Below are 21,312 nucleotides of genomic sequence, written 5' to 3' on the forward strand. Positions count from 1 at the left end.
TACATATGGATAGGGCAATAGCAGGTAGGACAATATGGGATCTCATATGGAAACCTAAGAAAGACAGGCCCACCAACACTTACATTAGCACCCCCACCTGCATTACTCTGAAGGTCTGGGACACAGTTTCTAGGGGAGGGGGGGGGGGGGGGGGACCACGTTCCCTTCACCGTACACACCGATTCACTTCAATCCGGCATTTCCCCATGCCCTGCACGAAGGCTCTTTTAACCCCTGGAAGGAGGGCGGATGCCTCATGCTGTCAGACCTCTTCCATAATTATGATATCTTGACATTTGAGAACTGCTGGAGGGAGTTCCAACTGGACCCGGGCGAACACTTCCACTATCTTCAGCTCAAACACTGGGCTCTCTCAGGTTAGAGATGCAGCCATATGAGAGAGAACTACTTTTGAAAAATGTGTACAACGGGTGGGCTCCATGAGGGGGGTAATTTCATTTCTATATATCTCCCTGCTCTCTGCCTCGCAATCACTGAGACCTAGATATATGTCCATGTGGGAAGAGGTGGCACAGAGAGAGATATCCGATAAGTAATGTACGGGGCTTTGGTCTGATATCACCAAATGTAATCACTCCCTGGACTTGCGAGAAGCCCACATCAAAACCATGACGGATTGGTATCTATACCCCACCAAACTTAAAAAGATATTTCCGACCTCTGATATGTGTTGGAGAGGATGCAGTCTCCTAGGTGACTTCCAAAACATATCGTTGGATTGCCCCACAATCAAACCTTTTTGGGAGGAGATACTTGAATACATTAAAGATATGTTGGGTATCCCATACGACCCTCCATATAGGGAGTCCTCCTGGGTATTAGAGACCAGTCACTCGAACACCAAACTAAGGCGGACAAAGCTATCATGTGGGCCTGTCTGGGAGCTGCTAGAGTTGCGATTGTGGCAGCTTGGAAGGAGAAAACAGCTCCCGCCATCTCTCTATGGCATTCTCGTCTCTGGAAAATTCTCTACCTTGAGAGAATGACGGATATCTTCAGGGATGAATATAAGAACTTCGAATACAAATGGGGTCCACTGGTCACTTATCTTATGCAGGGACTCCCAGTGGCGGTCTACCCACCTTCAATTAGGGAAATGCACCTATTCCAGTTCTAGGTCATACGCTCAAGGGAACAGGGCACAGCCCAGGAGGGACTCAGGTGTAGAAGAATAAAGTAGGGTGGACAACTACATGAATTACCCTAAGGTCTGTCCCTTATATGACTGGGCCAAAGAATATGTTGCGTACACAGCACCACCACAAACTTTTTCTTTTTTTGGGGGGGGGTTATAATTGAGGGTACCTTCCCTGTTAGAAGTGTTTGGTTAAACACTTGTCGAAAGGAATCGACGGGTTAAGCATGCATGATATTCCTGTTAAAACTTCGAACCTCTGAAATGTTTGAAACTGTACTCTTATTTGCAACTTTATGAAGGAGGAGGCCTTTGTTCTTTCTTAATGTATGATCAACCTCAGCAACGCTTAGTATACTACACAATGTAAAGCTGTCAAGTCTATTGTTTGTCACAGTATTACTAATTGTGCACCAAATGCTAATAAAAATAAATTTGAAAAAAACAAACAGATATAGAGTAGTGTGGCTGCCGTCATTAGAGGCAGCTGTACTAAAGTCTCTAATGACGGCAGCCACACTACTCTATATCTGTGTTTAGGTCGAGCCTAGCGCAGCGCACATGCGCTGCTATAGGAGATGACCTTTTGGAATCGGTCTGCACTTTTCTAACACTCGTGCGTGTGGCGGCATCCACCTTGCGGGAGCAAGCAGCGGCACGCAAGGGCCATCTGTTTCTAATTAGCGTGACCGCGCGCGCTAGTTTACATTTCTCTACTCTCTCTCCCCTGTCTGTCTCACTGTCGCCCTCCCTCTCAGGCACCCTGTTTCCAAATGGTCATGAGTTTGATTTGATTTGCATCAAATAAACTCTGCACTATATCAAAAGTTTTACATCTCAATTAGTATTTATTCTTTTATTTTTATTTTTTGTTGTCCTTTTGCCGAAGGCTTCTGCGTCACTCACCTCGGTCTGCATCCGTAAGAGTTGCTCCTCGGGTCCCCCCTGTGCTTAGCCCTAATGATCAACATCGAAGGCGCTTCCACAAGGGTCCGTTGCCTCCCCTAAGGCGCTGCAGCTTTTTACACATCCCCTAACTATGTTCACCTCTGGGCTGGGGCCAACTGCGCCCTCTGTCTGCAGTTTCATACGCGTTGAGTGGGAGTCACTCAAGTCCTCCTAGAGCAGAATAAGGAAAGCACTTCCTCGTCCCCCCCATACAAGTTTGTTTTTATTGCACTTTTTTTAGTTCTCTCCTTCCTCTTTTTCCCAGCAGCTTACAGGGAAACAATGTATTGTGGCCTGTGGGCAAGTATGGACAGAGCCCATGAGGCATTTCAGCCCCGCCATCCTCCTCGCCACCACAGAAAGGTTGCAGGCGCTCGCCGCTCGCAGGAACACAAGCAAAGTGTGAGTTCCCAATGATATTTTCACACTATGGCAACTTCTAAACGGAGCCTATTCTCAGCCCTACACCCTGCGTGCACTAATGAGGGTGCCATCCCATGCCGGGAGGTAATTAACAAAGCAGAAATTCGAACCTCGCCATCCTTCCTTGGTGATGTCCTTTGGGGCCGGTGATGCAAGGGTCCAAGGGCAGACAAGCCCTACACCAGCTCATCAGCCTGGCTGTCGCATACACTGAAATGTGAGACTATTGCCAGAAAAAATATTGTCTGACACTAATTTGGTCTTGTAAATATTGCTTAATTGTCCCAGGGTGTGGATTTATTTTATAATTACCTCTAATGGAGCAGTATTTTTGTAAACGAAATTTAGGACTCAATTTTGCTTCAGGTGATATATTGGTTACAAAATTATGTTACTATACCAGAATGTGATTGCTGCTGGTCACATACCATAATATAATGTCAGAATATTTCAAGTTTCTGTCATTGTGATCAAATTTGAAAATGTGTAGCTCTTTCATTAAAGTGTCTAGCTTTCTTTCATGTATAATGAGTAGGGGTGGGAAACACTATTCCAGGGGTTTGAAGTGGAGGAGCTCACTCATTTGAACACTCAGCAGGCAGAACCACATTCAAGTTCAATCTGCATTGCTATTCCATGCTACTGAGTTTGTTCACCTAGCCACCTCTGCACAGTACTCTTTGCCTCAGCCTCATGCCTCCTACGCTTTACGAGACTACATAACTGGTCTGAAATGTAATGGTTTTCCTATGTATTCTAAGTCAAACTCACAATTGTACGAAAGCATAATTTCTGGTTGGTTTCAATAGGATGATCAGTTTGAGAAACACTAGGTTATTTTGACAGTTCTGATTTGCCACATTTCGACCACTGAAAGGCAATCTCTGTCATCGGACTAGACAAGTGGGGCAGTCAGAGTTTCCTTAGTCACTTTGAAATCCAGAAAAACAATATTCAGTGCAGAGGGGCTCCAGGCACTCTGTAGTGGTCCTCTTGCATAACTCTGTCCGCTATTTGTCTGCCATTTTCTGCCAAAGGTGTGGATACTAGAAATGGAAGAAACATGAATCAAGTCTGTAGTCTGCAGATAGGGAAATATGGACACCAGTTAGAATCTTTGACTACTTCCTTCTTTATTCGGTGCTAATCTCTATTTGTAATTCTTTTGGTGGAGCTTGTCTCCCAGACTGGTCTCCAACCTACAATCTTTTATATAATGGTCTTTATTCTATGCCACTTCTTGTCTTGTAGCGCTCAAAAGAAGTGGTGCCTGCTGTCTAGGGTAGAGGGTGTGAAGGACTACAGATCTCACTCATGTCCAATATGCTGTTCTTGCACCGTTTGAACAAACGGTGCAAGAACAGCATTGGCATAGACAATAGGTCTCGCTTTTGGGACCTTAAAAGTATTTAGTTATGCAGCACAATATCCTTGATGCAACAATATCAACCGCTGCATGGCTAAATACTTATAAGGTCCCAAAGGCGAGACCTATTGGCTATGCCAATGCTTGTTAATCCTGGCACTAGGAAGCATCAATAAACCACAGTAGGCTTACCTTGTAGCTAGTTTTTTCCACTTTTTCTCACCACTGTTTATGTAGCACTGCACTACCTCACTAACACATTTCCTCACATTGAGTTTTAATTGTACCCCTCTTCTTCATAAAAACATCCCTGAGCTCCTCTCTCGCAGCGAGGGGGTTGTAGCCGCGTCACGACTAGGTTCGTGACACGAGGACGTATCCCCATGAGGAAGCATGACACCTTTGGTGTATGAGGAAAACTGTCCTTAAAAGGGACCCATTTTCTCAGCATTGTTTCTTCCATTTTTCTCATTGGGACAACTGCTAGTCAATTATTCGGACCCGAGGGCTCTTTGTGTTGTAATTCATATTATCAATCTTCCAATAAAAGTTGCTAGTTAAACTGGTTCAAATACAAAAATTGGAGTTAGTAATGCCACAAAGATACCAACCAGTAGATATCAAGCGGGAAAAGTGGCAGAAAGACAATCCAAACCAGCACTGTACTTATCTAAGGTCCATGATAAGTTCGACCAGAGTAATGGCTCAAAAACGCCAAACCTGTACGTTAAGTTAACAGATCTGCTGCATTTCAGACTTCTGATACTCTCGTTGTGAGTTTTGGTCTTCAAGGATGTGGACAGCAGTGTCTAAGGTGACTCTCAGTCATTGGATTATGGACACCATCTCCATGGTATATCAGGGCTCTCATTTGCCTTTTCCTTCTAATATCCAAGTGAGACTAGCAGAGGAGTTTCTCCTTTGAGTGCTGCTTTTAAAGGTGTGTCCTTTGATGAGATCTGTCAGGCTGGTACATGGGCATCAGAGCCCACTTTTATTATACATTATTGTTTAAATTGTGCTCAATGCAGTGACTTGAATTTTGGGGATGGTGTGTTACAGGCTTTGGAGAATTTTGCTCCTGTTTGAACGTTTCAATTTGTTTTGGATACTGCATTAAAATCACGTGGGTGTGCTTTATATACGTATTGTACTTTATTTCTGGTAATTTGCACAAATTTTTGAAAACTTTTTTAAATGCCTCTTAAATGAGTATTAATCCCTTGTTTTGTCACTGTTAGTTGCAATTATGTTTGCATAAATATAGGTCTGTATTTGCACTCTTTGCACTCCTTAGGGGGATTGTTGTGAATGTTGCTGTATTTATGCACTGAATTCAAATAACATAGTTTTATATGTCCTACTTGCACTTTGCAAGTCATCACTTTTTAAGATTGTTGTTGTAAATATGACTGTGTAAATGTATATTCATATTTTTATTTTTGCATTTTCTATATAGAACGTCATTGGAGTTCTAGAACATAAATAAATAAATGTAATGCCATGCAGGCCTCAGTATTTGCAAATGCCTTCATCTTCTTTGGGTGTATGCTTTGGTATACCTCAGTACTAATGACTGGTCGAGGACAAGGTATGTAGAGGTAATGCCCTGATTATACTGGTAATCCTCATTACTCTTAGACCTTTTTGTCCTCGACCCAGTCATACGTCTCAGCTACCCTCCCGATATTAGACTTTTTTTTTTTTTTTTAAACCTTTATTTGGAGATAAGCAAGGAAAAGGAAAGTGCATTCATGGAACATACAATCGTAAATGGCTTTTACAATACAGCGAGGTAATCAATGAGTCCGGAAGACAGGGTAACACAATGATTCGTACAGACAGTAATGAATGATGTCATACAGCACTTAGAAATGGACCATCCAGGGCATATAATAAACTGATGAGATGTTACAGCATGGGCATGCTCTGTCAACGCAAAATAAAACAAAGGAAAAACAAAAAGAAAGAAAACCCAAGTAAAAGGGAGAGTATGATCGCGCCAGCTGACACCAGCACTCTACAAGCATGATGTACTCCAAATAGGCCTTCCCTACTCGCCAATTGAAAGCGGTCAGGCGTTGGATCTCCACCGCCACCACATGAGTGACATAGAAGGGAGTACAGTCCTCTCAACCACGCAGAAAAAAGGGCGCAGTCCAACCCTCCCCCAATACCTGAGGACAAGCGAATGAATTATCATATCTTAGCCCCTATGCTGGTGCTAGCCAACCCCTACTCGGTCCTCATGTTCAGAATCAGAGTCCTGCACAGCTCTAGTGAGGAGCTACACCTGTAGTGGGCTCCAAAAGTCCTTGGGCCTGCACCTCACGGGCATCAATTCAGAGTAGACATTATATTGGTCCTGACAGTATATGAGATCGCTCAACCAATCCTTGAAGCGCGGCACCCTGCCCCGACCCCAACAACAGGCAACCCTGCGCTTGGCCAGCAGCAAGGCCACGTCAGCAAATCTACGGTGGGGGCCAGGCACGTCCCTGGAATAACCCAGCAACATTACTAAGGGGTCAAACGCCACGCCATCCTCCGTCATAACCTGCAGGGCCGCATGGACCTGAGTCCAGTATTCCAAAACTCCCGCACAACTCCAAGCCAAGTGCAGGAAGTCGGCACCCTCTGCTCGGCACCTAGCGCATCTGTCATCCTCCGCCAAATGAAACCGAAGCTTCCTCGCCGGGGTGTAATAATACCGCTGGACAAATTTATAATGGATGATTTTCAGGCGGCAACTGGAAGAAACATTGGCAGTAAGCCCACAGCAATACTTCCACTGCTCGTCAGTAATAGGGACGCCCAACTCAACAATCCACTGCTCGCGCACCCGACTGGACAGGACAGAACGCTGTCGACGAATAGCACCGTATAACTTCGAAACTAGGTGACGCCCATCTGAAACCAGCAGCACGTGAAGAGGGAGGGTTACCTCCGGCTCCGAAGGAAAATCAGGCAGCAAGGCGCGCATGCCCTGCCTCAGACGAACATAATAAAACAGCTCCAAAGGAGTGCAGGCAGCAGTCCCAAAGAAATGAGCCTGGGTACGAAGGGCACCTTCATGAAACACGTCGCCCCACGTAAGAATACCTAGCCGCCTACACAACCGTTGAAACCCCGTTTCCAGCAACAGAGACAAACCAGGATGATAGGATAAAGGTAGTGCCGGCGAATAAAGAAAGGAGACGCCCAGCAACCGCTCCACCCGTTTCCAGGCGTCCACCGTGCATGTCACCGTCGTTTGATGCGTGTCCACATCTGACACCTTTCCCAAGACCATCCCCTCCAGAGGGAGGGGATGAGCAACCCAATGCTCAGCCGCTACCTGGGGCATAAACGGCGTGGGGCGCATCCAATGGTAAGCGTAATGCGTTTGAGCGCTAAGATAGTAAAGCTCAAATTCAGGGACGTCAAATCCTCCATCAATATAGGGCAGCGTAAGGGTAGACCAGGCCACCCGCGGCTGTTTGCCTCCCCAAAACAATCGAATGAGCTCAGAGCGAAGCCTGCGAAAAAAATAAGCCCCAGGGTGATACGGAAGGTTTTGAAATAGGTAAAGAAACCGGGGCAGAACAACCATCTTGATAAGGGACGCCCGACCGGCCATGGATAGAGGCAAGGACATCCATCTAGTGACGTCATCTGCCAATTTAGTAATTGCCACACCGTAATTAAGCCGGACCGTTTCCTCCCTGTTCAATGACACAACAATGCCGAGGTACCGCAGCTCCGAATCGCACCATTCCAAGGGGTAATCAAGAGGAAATCTACTCACAGCCGCAGTGAGAGGGAAGAGTTGGGATTTACGCCAGTTAATGTGGTCACCGGAGACACCCCCGAAGGCGATCAACTCTCGCAAGAGCGCATTAAGGTTGTTCTGAGGATCCTTTACATAGAGCGTGACATCGTCCGCATACAGAGAGATCCCGACCTGACGCTGAAGACAATTGAAGGCGCTCTGCTGGTGTAGCTGACGAATCCTGCAGGCCAAGGGCTCAATAGCAATGGCAAATAGGAGGGGCGAGAGGGGACATCCCTGACGAGTCCCCCTAGTAAGAGGGAACGGGGGGGATAGCACTCCATTCACCACCACCCTCGCCATCGGATCAGTATATAAGAGCTTGACCCATGAAATAAAAATCCGAGGAAATCCCATCCGACATAATACATCAATAAGATAGCCCCATTCAACAGAGTCAAACGCCTTAGTGGCATCAAGGAAGATGGCGGCGACCGGGATATCAGGAGCAATGGTCGAAATAAGGGAAAACAAAGTACGAAGATTGTGGGAAGTAGCACGGCCAGGCACAAACCCCGACTGATCGGGCAAAACAATAACAGGCATGAGCTCAGAAAGTCTCATCGCTAGGACCTTCGCGAGTATTTTGACATCGCAATTAAGCAAAGAGAGGGGCCTATAGGAACCCTCATCCAGGGGATCCTTACCGGGTTTGAGCAGCGATGTAATAGCGACCTCCCGCATGGAGCACGGCAGTCGTCCCTCCTCCAGGGATTCCTCAAAAACCTCGCGGAGAACGGGGGCCATAATGTCCACATAACACTTGTAGAATTCAGCAGGAAGGCCATCCAGACCAGTGGCCTTCCCATTATTCAGAGACATGATGGCATTTCTGACCTCCTCCACCTCTAGAGGCCTACCCAAGAACGCTCGATGATCATCCGACAACCAACAGAGCGCCAGCTCATCCAGAAATCCGCCATATCGTGTCTCTCCCGACTGCTGTGTCGTGTACAGTTGTGTATAATGGTCAATAAAAGTGCGTTGAATCTCCGCAGTGTCCCGACAGCGAGTGCCATCTGGCAAAACTAATTCCAGCACGTCCGAGCCATGCCTTTGGTGTCTAGTAAGTGCAGCAAGGACCTTACCGGGCCTCTCCCCCTCACAATACCTCCTCGCCGTCCAATATTTCCCCCTATGCTTAGCTTCCCTGGCAGCCTCCTCCTCATACTCGGAGAGCTTGGTGCGGAACTGGCTCATCAGATCGGGATCAGAGCCAGCCTGCATCCTGCGTTCCAAGGCACGTAAATCTCCCTCCAAGCCCTCGAGAGTTCGAACAATCAATTTAAGGATTCCACAACTTTTGGAGATCGTGACTCCCCGGATCGTAACCTTGAATGCCTCCCATTCGACACACTTTACAGTTTCTCGCCGTTTTACCTTGCAGCACCGATGTGAGCTTACTTTCAAACTTGGGAAGCGTAAGAACAACCCGTTTTCCTTTGCACTGTTTTTTAGTAAATTCCCGGTTTGCACCTCTTGAACCGCTACCACGGACCTTCACCATTGATTTTTGTAATTAATCACCCATTACACCGGGTTCCCTCACCACCTATCTCCACTCCCTCACTCAACCCGTAGTGCACGTTCAAATTCCCAATCACCTGCACGACCCTGACACCATGTTTACATCTTGTCACTTTACTTTAACCGTTGCCGTTGATCTGACTGCATTTTTTGTATCCTCCCGCAGCGCTCCTTGATAAAGGACTACTCCAGTCCGAAATGCATCGGAGCATTTGTTAAACTATTGCTGATTCCTAATGAACATAGCGTGACGCAAAACGCTAGATTGTAAACGTTTGTGAATCCAACAAATATAAAACATGATGAAACCTTGAACTCATCCTTTTGTGAACTATTTTCGTTTGAACTCTTTTGAGTCAGGTTATCCTGAACACCCATAAGTGTGCCTATCATACAGGGATGCGCCCACGTACCCACGTAGCGCACTCAACTTTAATCAGTAACCCAACGCACCTGGACAGTTGCGTTACCTGTTAGTGCACCTTCAACTCTACACCTTCCCACTTCAAAGTTTCAACTTCCCCATCAACCTCTCGCTGTGCGCCTGTGCCTAGCTCTTCAACTGTATAGACGGAACCCCACTGCCCATTAGGCTGGCTGCACGCCCCTCTACCTTCTAATTAAAAATGCAATACGACGAGATTTCAAAGTCCACCGAAGCTCATGCGGATACTTTAGCCTTTGATCATGACGCAAAGGAAAGGATCTATGCACTGATCAACGAGGAGACAGCACAAACATCATCCAGCAAGACGAAGGAACAATGTGTCAAACAACTGCTTTACCTTCTCAAACGCCGTGTTAACCAGAAACTACACGCAAGCACGCTCATTAAATACCACAAGGCGCTGCGCATTCCCCGCGGCCTCCGGATTGCCCTGAAGCCCTCGCTATGTAAAAATTCCAAAGCATTTTTGGAAAGATGGTACGTCATCCTAAACAAATGTAGTCTCGATCTGATACTACTAATTATCGAAGAACTGTCTGGCATCCTCCAAGAACTTACTCTTGAAATAACCACCACCGAAAGTGAACTAAAAGCCCTCATAACCCCAGATGAATTGAACTCGACTTTGGAAGAGATAAACAAACAAATTGACCGTCACACCAGTGAGATCAATGAACGCAAGCTACGCAAATTTCGGCGTGACACGCTAGATTATAAACTTGGAGAAGTGTATACCTGGGCGGAGGTCTATGCCCAACGCCGCAGGAACAAGCCATACACACAAAACACTGACACTTCATCCTCTGACAGTGACACCACCAACCGCCGCCCTAGACGTCCACCAACTGAACGCACAGCCTCTACAGACCGGTCTGAACAAACCTCAATTCCATCTACGTCTCACACCGATACCACCATCAGTGTGCCTTTTTTAGATTCACGCCCAGACAGAATCGACGACCCAGACGGGGCAAAAGGACAAACAAAAGACAACGAAAAAATCCAACAACCGCCTCAGACCAAACCAAAAACCAAGAGGAATCGCTAGTCATCAACATCTCTGACACCAACCTTTCCACCCATGAAATCAAAACCCTCCAGAAAGGTATGTCTTTCATTCCCACCAACCATACTAATTTACTTGAACTTGAAGTCAGCACCTTTAAATTCACCAGGAAGCTGCGATTGAAACATTTCTTTGAGAAAGTCCTAGAACCCCCTGTGGAAACCAAACCTGACCTATTACTCGGACTACGTCCACCTAGCAACTACATGCCCCCAAGCAGCCATAAAAGCATAGACACTTTTGAAACGTTGGTACGCCAAGACATCGCCAAAACCAACTTCAAGAAGAAATCATTCAAAAACATCACTAATAAGGACCATGATACTTTGAAAAACATCGCCAATAACAAAGCTATCAAATGCCTCAAGGCTGACAAGGGAGGTGCCCTCGTCATCCTTAATACTGACCTTTACCACCGGAGAGCCAGGGAACATGTCTTTGACATCAACACCTACATGCCACTTGAAGGAAATCCTACCAATGAATATAAAGTGATTTTATGTAACATCCTTGCTAAAGGATTGATAATGACATCATTGATGATCGCACCAGACGATATCTCACAGTTGAACATCCCAGAAGTCCTTCAATCACAATGCTCCCTAAAATTCACAAAGACCTCATGGACCCACCTTTCCGTCCCATAGTTTCTACAAGAGGATCTATCCATGAACCTATTGGCAAATTCATTGATCGCTACCTACAACCTTCTGTTACCAACCTAGAGAGCTACATCAAGGACACTACTGACTTCATTAACAAACTGAACTCCATACAAATCAACACGGATGAACGAATCTTCCTGTGCACCGCAGATGTGAAAAGCCTTTACACCTCGATTCCGCATGCTGGTGGAATAGAAGCGATTGAACTGGCACTATTAAAAACAGACATGACTGAACCCATGAAAAGCTTCATTCTGGAGCTTATGATTTTTACCTTATACCACAGCTATTTCTCTTTTGAAGAACGGTGGTACTTACAATTGTCTGGGATGGCAATGGGCAATTGCGCCGCGCCGACGTATGCCAATATCTATATGGGCAACTTCGAGTTTAACCACATCCTAACCAACGCCAACTGGAAAGACAATCTGAAACTATACACACGATACATCGACGACCTATTTTTCATCTGGAAAGACTCACGTGATCACCTAGAAACAGCACTTACTACCTTGAACTCCAAAGATGATCGCATTGAACTCACATGGAACATCTCTGATAAAGCCTTAACGTTCTTGGACGTCCTTGTGAAAGTTACCCCTGAGGGTATTGAAACTGACCTCTACCAAAAACCGACCGATCGCAACAACACGTTACTTCACAGCAGCTTCCATCAAGACTCCTTGAAAAGGCACCTTCCTTTCAGCCAAATGCTGAGGGTCACCCGCATAGTCTCCAACAACGACACCAGAAACTCCCAAATGCAATCTATGGCAGAACGATTCTCCAGCAGAGGATACCCCCAAGCCATCATCAAGGAGGCGATAGACAGAGTCAACACCATTCCTCGGATTGAAGCCTTAAAAAGCAAACAAAAAGATCCTAACCAAAGAATGGCACTGGTTTCCAGATACTCCACCTCCAGTAAAATTTACAAAAAGATTGTATTAAAACACTGGCGAATCTTAGCATCGGAACCTGATTTCGAAGACCTCTTCAGAGAACCCCCCATCTTTGCATATAGTAGATCTATGAACATCAAAGAAATACTATCTAAACCCACTGCCTCCCCAAGAATACACACGGGAACACGCCCGTGTTACCATTGCGGTAATTGCAACAATGTAATCACTGGCAACACCATCAATCACCCCATGAGAGGTTTCGCAATTAATCTCCAAGTGGATGCGACATGTGATTCAACCAACCTGATTTATCTACTTAAATGTCCATGTGGGAAAATCTACGTGGGAAAAACCAGTCGAAAAATAAAAACTCGCTTAAATGAGCATAAATCGAACATTCGCACAAGAAACACCAAATCAAATGTGGCGATACACTTCAATGAAGCTCATCACAGTGTGGCCCAACTCAAATACCTTGTGCTTGAGACAGTCACTCACAAAGAAGGCAAAGACAATCACAAAATTCTCCTTCAAAGGGAGATCTCATGGATCTATAGACTGCAATCTTTGAAGCCCTTCGGGCTTAATGATCGAACAGAATTAAGTTGCTATCTGTGATAACTTTGTTTGACACTATGTACCCCCGTTTTGCATTTTACTTGTGTCCATTACCTTTTCCTTGGTCATTTTAACCCACTACAAGATGGCCGCCTATACTTTGGTACACACTTCGGGTCCCTCATCTATTTCTAACACCCATTCACTTTACTGGAACTCCGCAGTAACTCCGCGAAGTTCGTGATACCCGGTCCACCCGTGGAACCACCTCTAGTAAGTACGCTAACTGCATGCGCTATATCACTCATTCGAACGCTCTTCTCGTTCGACACACTTTACAGTTTCTCGCCGTTTTACCTTGCAGCACCGATGTGAGCTTACTTTCAAACTTGGGAAGCGTAAGAACAACCCGTTTTCCTTTGCACTGTTTTTTAGTAAATTCCCGGTTTGCACCTCTTGAACCGCTACCACGGACCTTCACCATTGATTTTTGTAATTAATCACCCATTACACCGGGTTCCCTCACCACCTATCTCCACTCCCTCACTCAACCCGTAGTGCACGTTCAAATTCCCAATCACCTGCACGACCCTGACACCATGTTTACATCTTGTCACTTTACTTTAACCGTTGCCGTTGATCTGACTGCATTTTTTGTATCCTCCCGCAGCGCTCCTTGATAAAGGACTACTCCAGTCCGAAATGCATCGGAGCATTTGTTAAACTATTGCTGATTCCTAATGAACATAGCGTGACGCAAAACGCTAGATTGTAAACGTTTGTGAATCCAACAAATATAAAACATGATGAAACCTTGAACTCATCCTTTTGTGAACTATTTTCGTTTGAACTCTTTTGAGTCAGGTTATCCTGAACACCCATAAGTGTGCCTATCATACAGGGATGCGCCCACGTACCCACGTAGCGCACTCAACTTTAATCCCATATAACCTCGACACTGTCGACAGAGCCCTTGTTTCTAGGGAAGAACGCCTCCACCTCCTCGCCAAGCTCCGCCTTGAACACTGGGTCAAGCAAGGCAGTCGGAAAAAGGCGCCAAGGCGGGCGCAGCCTGTGCAGCCCGGGAACAGATAGGACAACCTTCACTGGGCAGTGATCAGAATACGTACGAGCAAGATGCACCGCCTCCCGCAGGCCAGCCACCAACCCCCTGGAAAGGAAAACATAGTCCAGCCTCGCCCATGAACGCGCATGTGCAGTGTAATGAGTGCCTTCCCTAGTGGCAGGGTGAGAATACCTCCAGCTATCGATCAGCCCAGCCTCCTCCACAACCCCACACAAAACATCCCTAGCTTGCACATTGTACTGTGGAGTTCCGTCCGACCTATCCACCTGAGCATGAAATGCAAAGTTGAAATCCCCCCCCCACACAATGTGAGTAGCATCGACAGCAAGCACATGGCCCCACAATGTAAGGAAGAAGGACGGTGTATCAACATTGGGAGCATAGCAATTAACAAACAGCACAGTGATCTGCCCAAGCCGCCCCCACAGTAGCACATAGCGTCCCTCAGGGTCTCCCATAGATCCTAGTTCCTGAAAGGCGAGCGATCTTTTAACAAGTATAACAGCCCCGCGAGCATACGAGGAGTACGAAGCAAACACCCTGGTTACAGCCCACCGCCCACCAAAGCTGGGGGAAGGTCCAGGTCGCAGATGAGTCTCCTGCAGGAGGGCCACATGAATAGCATGCCTGTCCAAATACTGTATCACATTTCGACACTTCCTGGCATCATTATGACCCCGTACATTCCAGGACAAAATTGATATCTTATCTATAGTGTCAGTCGACATCGGACATATTCAGGGCCCCTCAGGACCCAGTGAGAAAGGGCAGGGTGCCCGACTCCTAGCGCCAGCCAGCAGCAGGCCACCAACCCAGGGCGCAGTCGCACCACCACATACACTCCACACACATCCCGGCCATCTCCAAACCAACCAAACAGAACTCCAACAACCCCCCCCCCAGCAGCACCATCCGTGTATCAGGCACCCAGGAAACGCATCGCGCAGCACGAAGCAAACACAGTCCACTCGGCCCTCAACTCGCACACGCATCCCCCACATAACGCACTCACTACCATGCGGCCACCGGAAATAGCGAGCACCATACAGACAGCAATAGCAACCAACGCAATGGCCCAGGAGACCAGGGCGAGCACGTGTCGTCCGCATCATCCCCACCCCCACTTCCCACCTGACGAAACCCCAACTATCAGGCCATGCAAACCCCCACCCCCCCCCCCCCATTCCCAAACACACATCCAGTCAACCAACAGAGGACTAGAGTCCAAACCAAAGGTACTAGTGGGGTACACCCTCCGGGGAACCCTCTAGAGGTGCACGGCACCACTCCCACGCACCACACCAGTGTCCGAGCCAACGAGTCCCATAAGGCCCCAGGCGCAGCGCGGGGGGGTGGGTGCCCAGAGCGCGAACAAAAAGAGCGCCAACCTGCGGTCCCATACCAACCCCAAGAACCGCCATACAGACAGACAGTTGCAAACAGTCACGGCGAAGCCCCTCGACACAAAAGCAGGTGGCAGCGAGGCCTCCGAAACAGTCAAGGAAGTTAGTGCACTAGCCACACGCCAACAATGTCTCAAGAAAAAAGCAAGGTCACCCCCATTCAGGCGACCTCCTCCTCCGCCGCCGAATGATCGCCCTCAGGGTCTCGATCGCCTCCTCGATCCGCAGCCGCTCAATCACGCTTGAGGCGCTTCACAAAGTCCTCAGCATGCTGTGGGTTAGTGAAGAAGTGTTGCTTAGCCTGTTGCGTCACTCTTAGCTTGGCAGGGTAAAGCAAAGCATAGTCTACTTGTAGTTCTCGAAGTTTCTTTTTCACCCCTAGGAACTTACGACGTTGGTCCTGCACCATCGGCGTGAAATCAGGGTACATGGTGAAGGACACCCCTTCAAAGGAGAGGGCCCGATTAGTACGGGCAGCCTGGAGGGCAGCGTCCCGATCGCGATAGTTTAGAAGACGAGCAATAATGGGGCGCGGTGCAGCCCCAGAGGCAGGCCGAGGCCCCAGTGATCGGTGCGCTCTCTCAACGATGAACTGGGACGAGAAGGCACCTGCACCAATGGCACCCACCAGGAGTCTCTCCACATAAGTTTCCATCTTTCCCACATTCGTTGACTCCGGCACACCTACTATACGAACGTTATTGCGCCTACTCCTCGCCTCCAACTCCTCATTCTTAGCGGCAATCACCCGCAAAATATTATCCATCCTCGCCATCTGTGTGGTATGAGCGGCGGCCGTATCGTCGTGGTCCGAGATGCGTTGTTCCGCCGTTGTTAGGCGTTCCTCGTGCACGTCTAGCTTCTGGACCACCACATCCATGCGCGACGACAGTTTATCCACTTTGTCCACTATCGTGGCAAACCCTTGCCTCATCTCTTGCATCATCTGTTGGAAGTCCGGTGTTTGTGGCTGCGGCCCAGTATCAGCGACAGGTGGGGGGGGAGACCGCGAGGTCCCAGCGTCCTGTAGCAGCCGCGTTCCCCTCCTAGCTACCCCCGAGTCAAAGGATAATTTAGATTGTTTAGTGTCCAGCTTCCCCATGATAAAGCGCGATCAGCACGGCGGGGCACAGACGTCAAGAAGGGCCAGACTGCAGACCAGGTCAATCACTCGATCAGTCGCTAAGAAAATGGGGGCACGAGCAGGCATGGACGCCCCGCCACTCCCAGAGAAACAATGGCCGTCCCCACCCTCAGACCAAAGCGTTCGCTTCTCAGGCGCTCAAGCGACAATCCGCGGCGTCTCCGCAATCAGCAGTCCCAGGACAGGCAAAGGTAGAAGCCGATACCCAGTTCCATTACAGGGGAGCCTTCAGCAGCGTGCCCGTCCAGCTAGCAGGTCCGGAGAAGAGAAGAAGAGCAGGGCCTCCACCCCACGTGCGAAGCCGCGGGCTAGCGTAGAAAGTGACGCCGGGCCACGGAGCACCCGACATCCAGGGCGCAAGTCGGGGAAACTTGGAGCTCTCGTAACTTCGGCCAGCAACCTCCAAATGGAACAGGAGTTGGACCGCGGGTGGCCAGTCGGTATTCCAGCAGATCTATAGGGTCAGATCAGGGCGCAGCGATGGTCAGCAGGATCTATAGGCGGATAATAGCTCCGGGCAGCAGGAGCCTCACGACAGTGCGGCCATTCTGCAGTGCGCCCTCTAGCGCCCCATTCCCTCCCGATATTAGACTTTCATGGTGCTTGGCATTTCAGGAAGTGCTACAGTAATGCTTGGTGTTGCAAAGTCATCCAGTGCCCTGGACACCACCCAACTTTTTGCTGACTGATACTGGTGGTAACTGACTCTGACTGACCCTGGGCTCTGCCTAACAAGACCCAGAGCCAGTGCAATGCTGAAAGAGACACATTTGAATACAGTTAGTAGGGTATACAATGGTATGGTGGGGTACCCCTGTGATTGGCATCACCTACCCTGTAGGCCCCTAGTATATAATAGGGCAGGGGGATTGAAACTACATAGAGGACCCTAGGGCATGGCAGTTTAGAGGCCAGCAGCTCTTTTTGCACTTGCATGTGTGCACTGCTGAAGCCTGAGGTCACTTTAAAAGCAGCCTCTGGTGTCAGGACTGCTTTTAAAAAGTAAATTGTGCCCAACTCGACTTTCATGTTTGGGGCACTTACAAATGGATAACCTACAATGGTATGGCATATTAGGGACCCCCAGGGTCTCCCCTAGGCATCCCATGGGTGGAGGGTCAGGTATGTATAAGGTATAGCCTTATAAAATGAGTTTTTATATGCCTGGGTAAAGTGAAATTTCACACTTCACTCCCCAAATTGTAGTAAAGTGCTGCTCAAATTCAACTTTGATGCTAGGAGAATTGTGGAGGCAGAATCTGCAATATTTCTACAGCTTCCGAACCCCTAAAGTCTCCCCTAGTAGCACAAGGGGTGGGGTTCCTGTAGATATAAGGCAAGTACTTTTAAAATATGTTTTTGTAAGTCCTGGTGCTAGAAAAATGGCCCAAGTAATTCTTCCCATTGCAAATTCCCTGTTATATAGGTTAACATGGTAGGAAGTTATTGATTAATAATTATAACTCTTGATATGAGAGGTATAGAAATGGCACTCAAAGACTTCCCAGAATGGTATTAATACATCCAACGATAATCATATTGTTGAATTTCTCCTAAAGTGTACATACAATAAGTTATAAGACTTTCTTGTTTGCAAGTCCAAATTCAGCCTTCCTGTGGTCTGCCCTGATTAGTCAGAGTTAAGTGGATTAGCCAGTCTGCCTTGAAGAGGTGATAAAGAGCCCCTGGGGTTAACCAGATCTGTGGGGAGGGCAGTGTACTGTTCCATAGGAATGCCAGGCCAGGAGGAGGAGTCTTAAACCTTGTTCTTTAAAGAGGAGAGTAGAGACCAGTGTAATTTACAGCTCTGAACTTTCCACCTTAGGCAGAGGGTAAGATTAAGGAAGGTATGAGTATATGCAGGGGGAGAGTCTAATTAAATTAGCCATCCTAGGGGTGTGTTTAGCCAGATCTTACACCCTTGCTGGAAAATTAGCCATTATGAATTTGGAAGATTTGATGCACTCTGGGACAAATAATGCCACCCTCTATGTGATCATATATTGGAGGAGTTACCCTGCTCCCATTGGTCAGAAGTGACCTCCTGCTTGACCCAGAGAACTAGAAATAAGTATCTGAGAGGGACAGAGCCCTCCAGATCTGCTGCTTTTAACTTACTGAAGCAAGAAGTGCCCTGTTGAGAAGTCTTGCTGTGCAAATATTTCTAAGGCCTGACCTCTAAAGACTGCACCATCTGAAACTACAGCCCTGTGGATTATCTTGCTGAAAAAGAACTAAAGAGTGGACTCCCTGAAAGCTACAGGTTAAAATAGCTCATCTGGAACATCAGCAGCTATATCTGCACCTTGGAGAACCATCAGTGGATTTTTAACGGTTTTGTAAAAGTGGATTGTGGGAACTGAAGTCCTCAACTTTCAAGGACCATCTTGGAGCTTCCAGACCCTTGGAGTGAGTTTGAGACACTTTGGCCAGCCAGGTCACCTGCCTTCAAAAGCGAGCCGGCCAAGCCAACCAGGTTCGTCCCGCTAAAAGCTCCATCGCTCCAACTTCCAGAGATTGACCGGGACTAGAGAACATCTGAAGCCGGCGAACCCTCACCGGAACCAGCTACATGAGGAGCATCGAGAGACCCCGCGAGAAAAAGCTCCAGAAAAGTTTCTAAGTCTGCTCGTAGAAAAGGTGACCGGGAACAACCGCGAGAACCAAGCCGCCTGCCTTCCATTGCGTGCCGACCTGGATTCCTGAATTGCCCCACTGAAGCGATCTTGACAAATTTTTTAAGTCGGCTCCAGGGAAGTTGACCGGAACCTCATCACAAGTCAAGCCGGCAAACCCTCACCGAATCTAGACTGGCTGGGAGCTTCGAGGGGCCTCGAGGAGAAAAGCTCCAGAAAAGTTTCTAAGTGTGAAGGTAGAAACTGAGACCGGGACCTGCCACGAGCTGTAGCCGCTCAGGGCTCCATTGCACCCGGCCTGAAACTTTGACTATGCACTGGTCTATCGCAAGTAGGTATCACAATATGGTGCTATATTTTAATAAATCTTTGAAAATTCACATCTCCGGTTCCCTACATTGGATTTTTTTTGTTTTGGTGTCATTTTAAAGATAAATGTATTTCCTATTTTTATAATTTGGAGTTGGATTTTTATTATGTGTTGTGTCTTAATTATTTACTGAAATTGTGTTTTAAATGCTTTACATACCTGTCTTGGAAGTTAAGCCTGTCTGCTCGCAGCCACGTTACCCAGGGTTGAGCATAGGAATCATTTTCCAAGACCTATGCTGAGTCCTATCATGTGTTAGAGGCCTTATTGCCAGTGGCAGACCTACATTTGCCCCTACCAATAACCCACTTTCGAACACTAGGTGATTAAGGGCCAGATGTATCAAAGGATTTTGACCATTCTGTGTCTATGGGGAAATGTGTTTATACATATGGCCCTATAGCCCTGAGCCAGAGGGTGGGTGGGGTCAGCAGCGTTTCCGGTTTTGTTTCCAGTCTCTGATTGTCTGATTGGATATTACCTCAGTGTTGACTAGGTCGAGGACGAGCAGGACTAAGAGTAATGCGAATGCCACAGATCACTTCCTTAAAGTTGCTTAAATATCTATTTCTTATATTAAACCAGTGCTTAAAAATAAGTCTGCTTGCTTGCTTTTGTATTCTGTTGTACACTTGATTGAAATATTTAAAACATGTATAGGTTTTATCTTGTTTATCATAATTAAATCGCCTGAGAATGAACAAAATTAGCAGTCCACTGGAAACCTTGTTTCGAGTTCTGTGGTTTAACTGACACGGTGCACTCTAGGAATTGTTGTCATGGTCCCACTCCCATCACGTGACCAAAATCTATAACACAACTAATAAACAATGATTGGTAAATGTTCAAACATTCACAAGTGTCCCGATGCCACAGTATTGCATGAATAACCAAGGAAGGCATCATGAACTTGTAAAGAGCGGAACCAGACCGCATTTTCTTACAGTGCCAAACCAAACACAAGAAGCTGAAGCATGACGTTCAATAAATGTCAATAGCCTGAAAAATGATGCAAGTACATAATTCAGACTATACATAAACTCACGCAACAAATCAATATTGAGTAAATAAAAGTTTACGTGAACCATAACGAGGCTTGACACGCACGGGAGGCGGCAGAAATAAATAGCGGGATACGTGTTTATTCGAGGGAAGCAAGGTAACAACAACCCAGTATGGCAGGCACGGGTGCCCCCTTTTCTACTACACTTGTCTCTGCTCTCTCCCTCCACCCACGACACAGCTCGTACGCCCCGTCCTTACCTAAACTGCTCCCTCTCTACAGCACTCTCCCGGGTACCGTCTTTCATGTGTAGAGCCGCGTCCTCTGTCACCACAGCAACCTTGCCAGTGACATCACAATGAAACGTAACGTCCCTGCGTCAACGTTCAATTGTCTTATTTTTTTTTTTTACCAGCAAACCGCATTGAAAACTTTACTACTAGGCGGAAAGGAAGGACTCGGCGTTTCAGTGTAACTAATTATTGTAGCGATGAGGTACACAAATATGGTCCGAAATGTAATTTATTTTCTCGAACGTACAACCTGGATGTGACCTCATTGCCGGAGCTGCCGCCCTTGGTCCAGTAAACTAGATTCGAGCCCCTATCTTCCCGTGCCAACAAACACATGAATGTGTCCTTGAGTAGCGTAATTGGTGCTCATGGCCAGTCAGCAACTGCTTACAAACACTACAATTGAGTAGAGGTACGACCTCAAAGCTGGCGAGCCAGGTTCGAGTTTTGCCAACGACGCTCAATATCCTGTGATTCTAGGGAAATCACTTAATCTCCGGGGG

The 21,312-nt window shown here is 47.2% G+C and overlaps 1 protein-coding gene across 1 annotated transcript in view; it reads right to left on the reverse strand.

The window, feature by feature from the left end:
* Positions 1–20,842, reverse strand: part of CFAP70 (cilia and flagella associated protein 70) — a 1,103,282-nt gene extending 1,082,440 nt beyond the window's left edge. The window contains exon 1 of the mRNA XM_086941320.1: positions 20,777–20,842. The gene's annotated coding sequence lies outside the window, so the exon portion shown is untranslated. The remainder of the gene's footprint in view (positions 1–20,776) is intronic.
* Between the last annotated feature and the right edge of the window lie 470 nt (positions 20,843–21,312).

Source organism: Lissotriton vulgaris, chromosome 10, assembly GCF_964263255.1.
Source record: "Lissotriton vulgaris chromosome 10, aLisVul1.2, whole genome shotgun sequence".
Lineage (NCBI taxonomy): Eukaryota > Metazoa > Chordata > Amphibia > Caudata > Salamandridae > Lissotriton > Lissotriton vulgaris.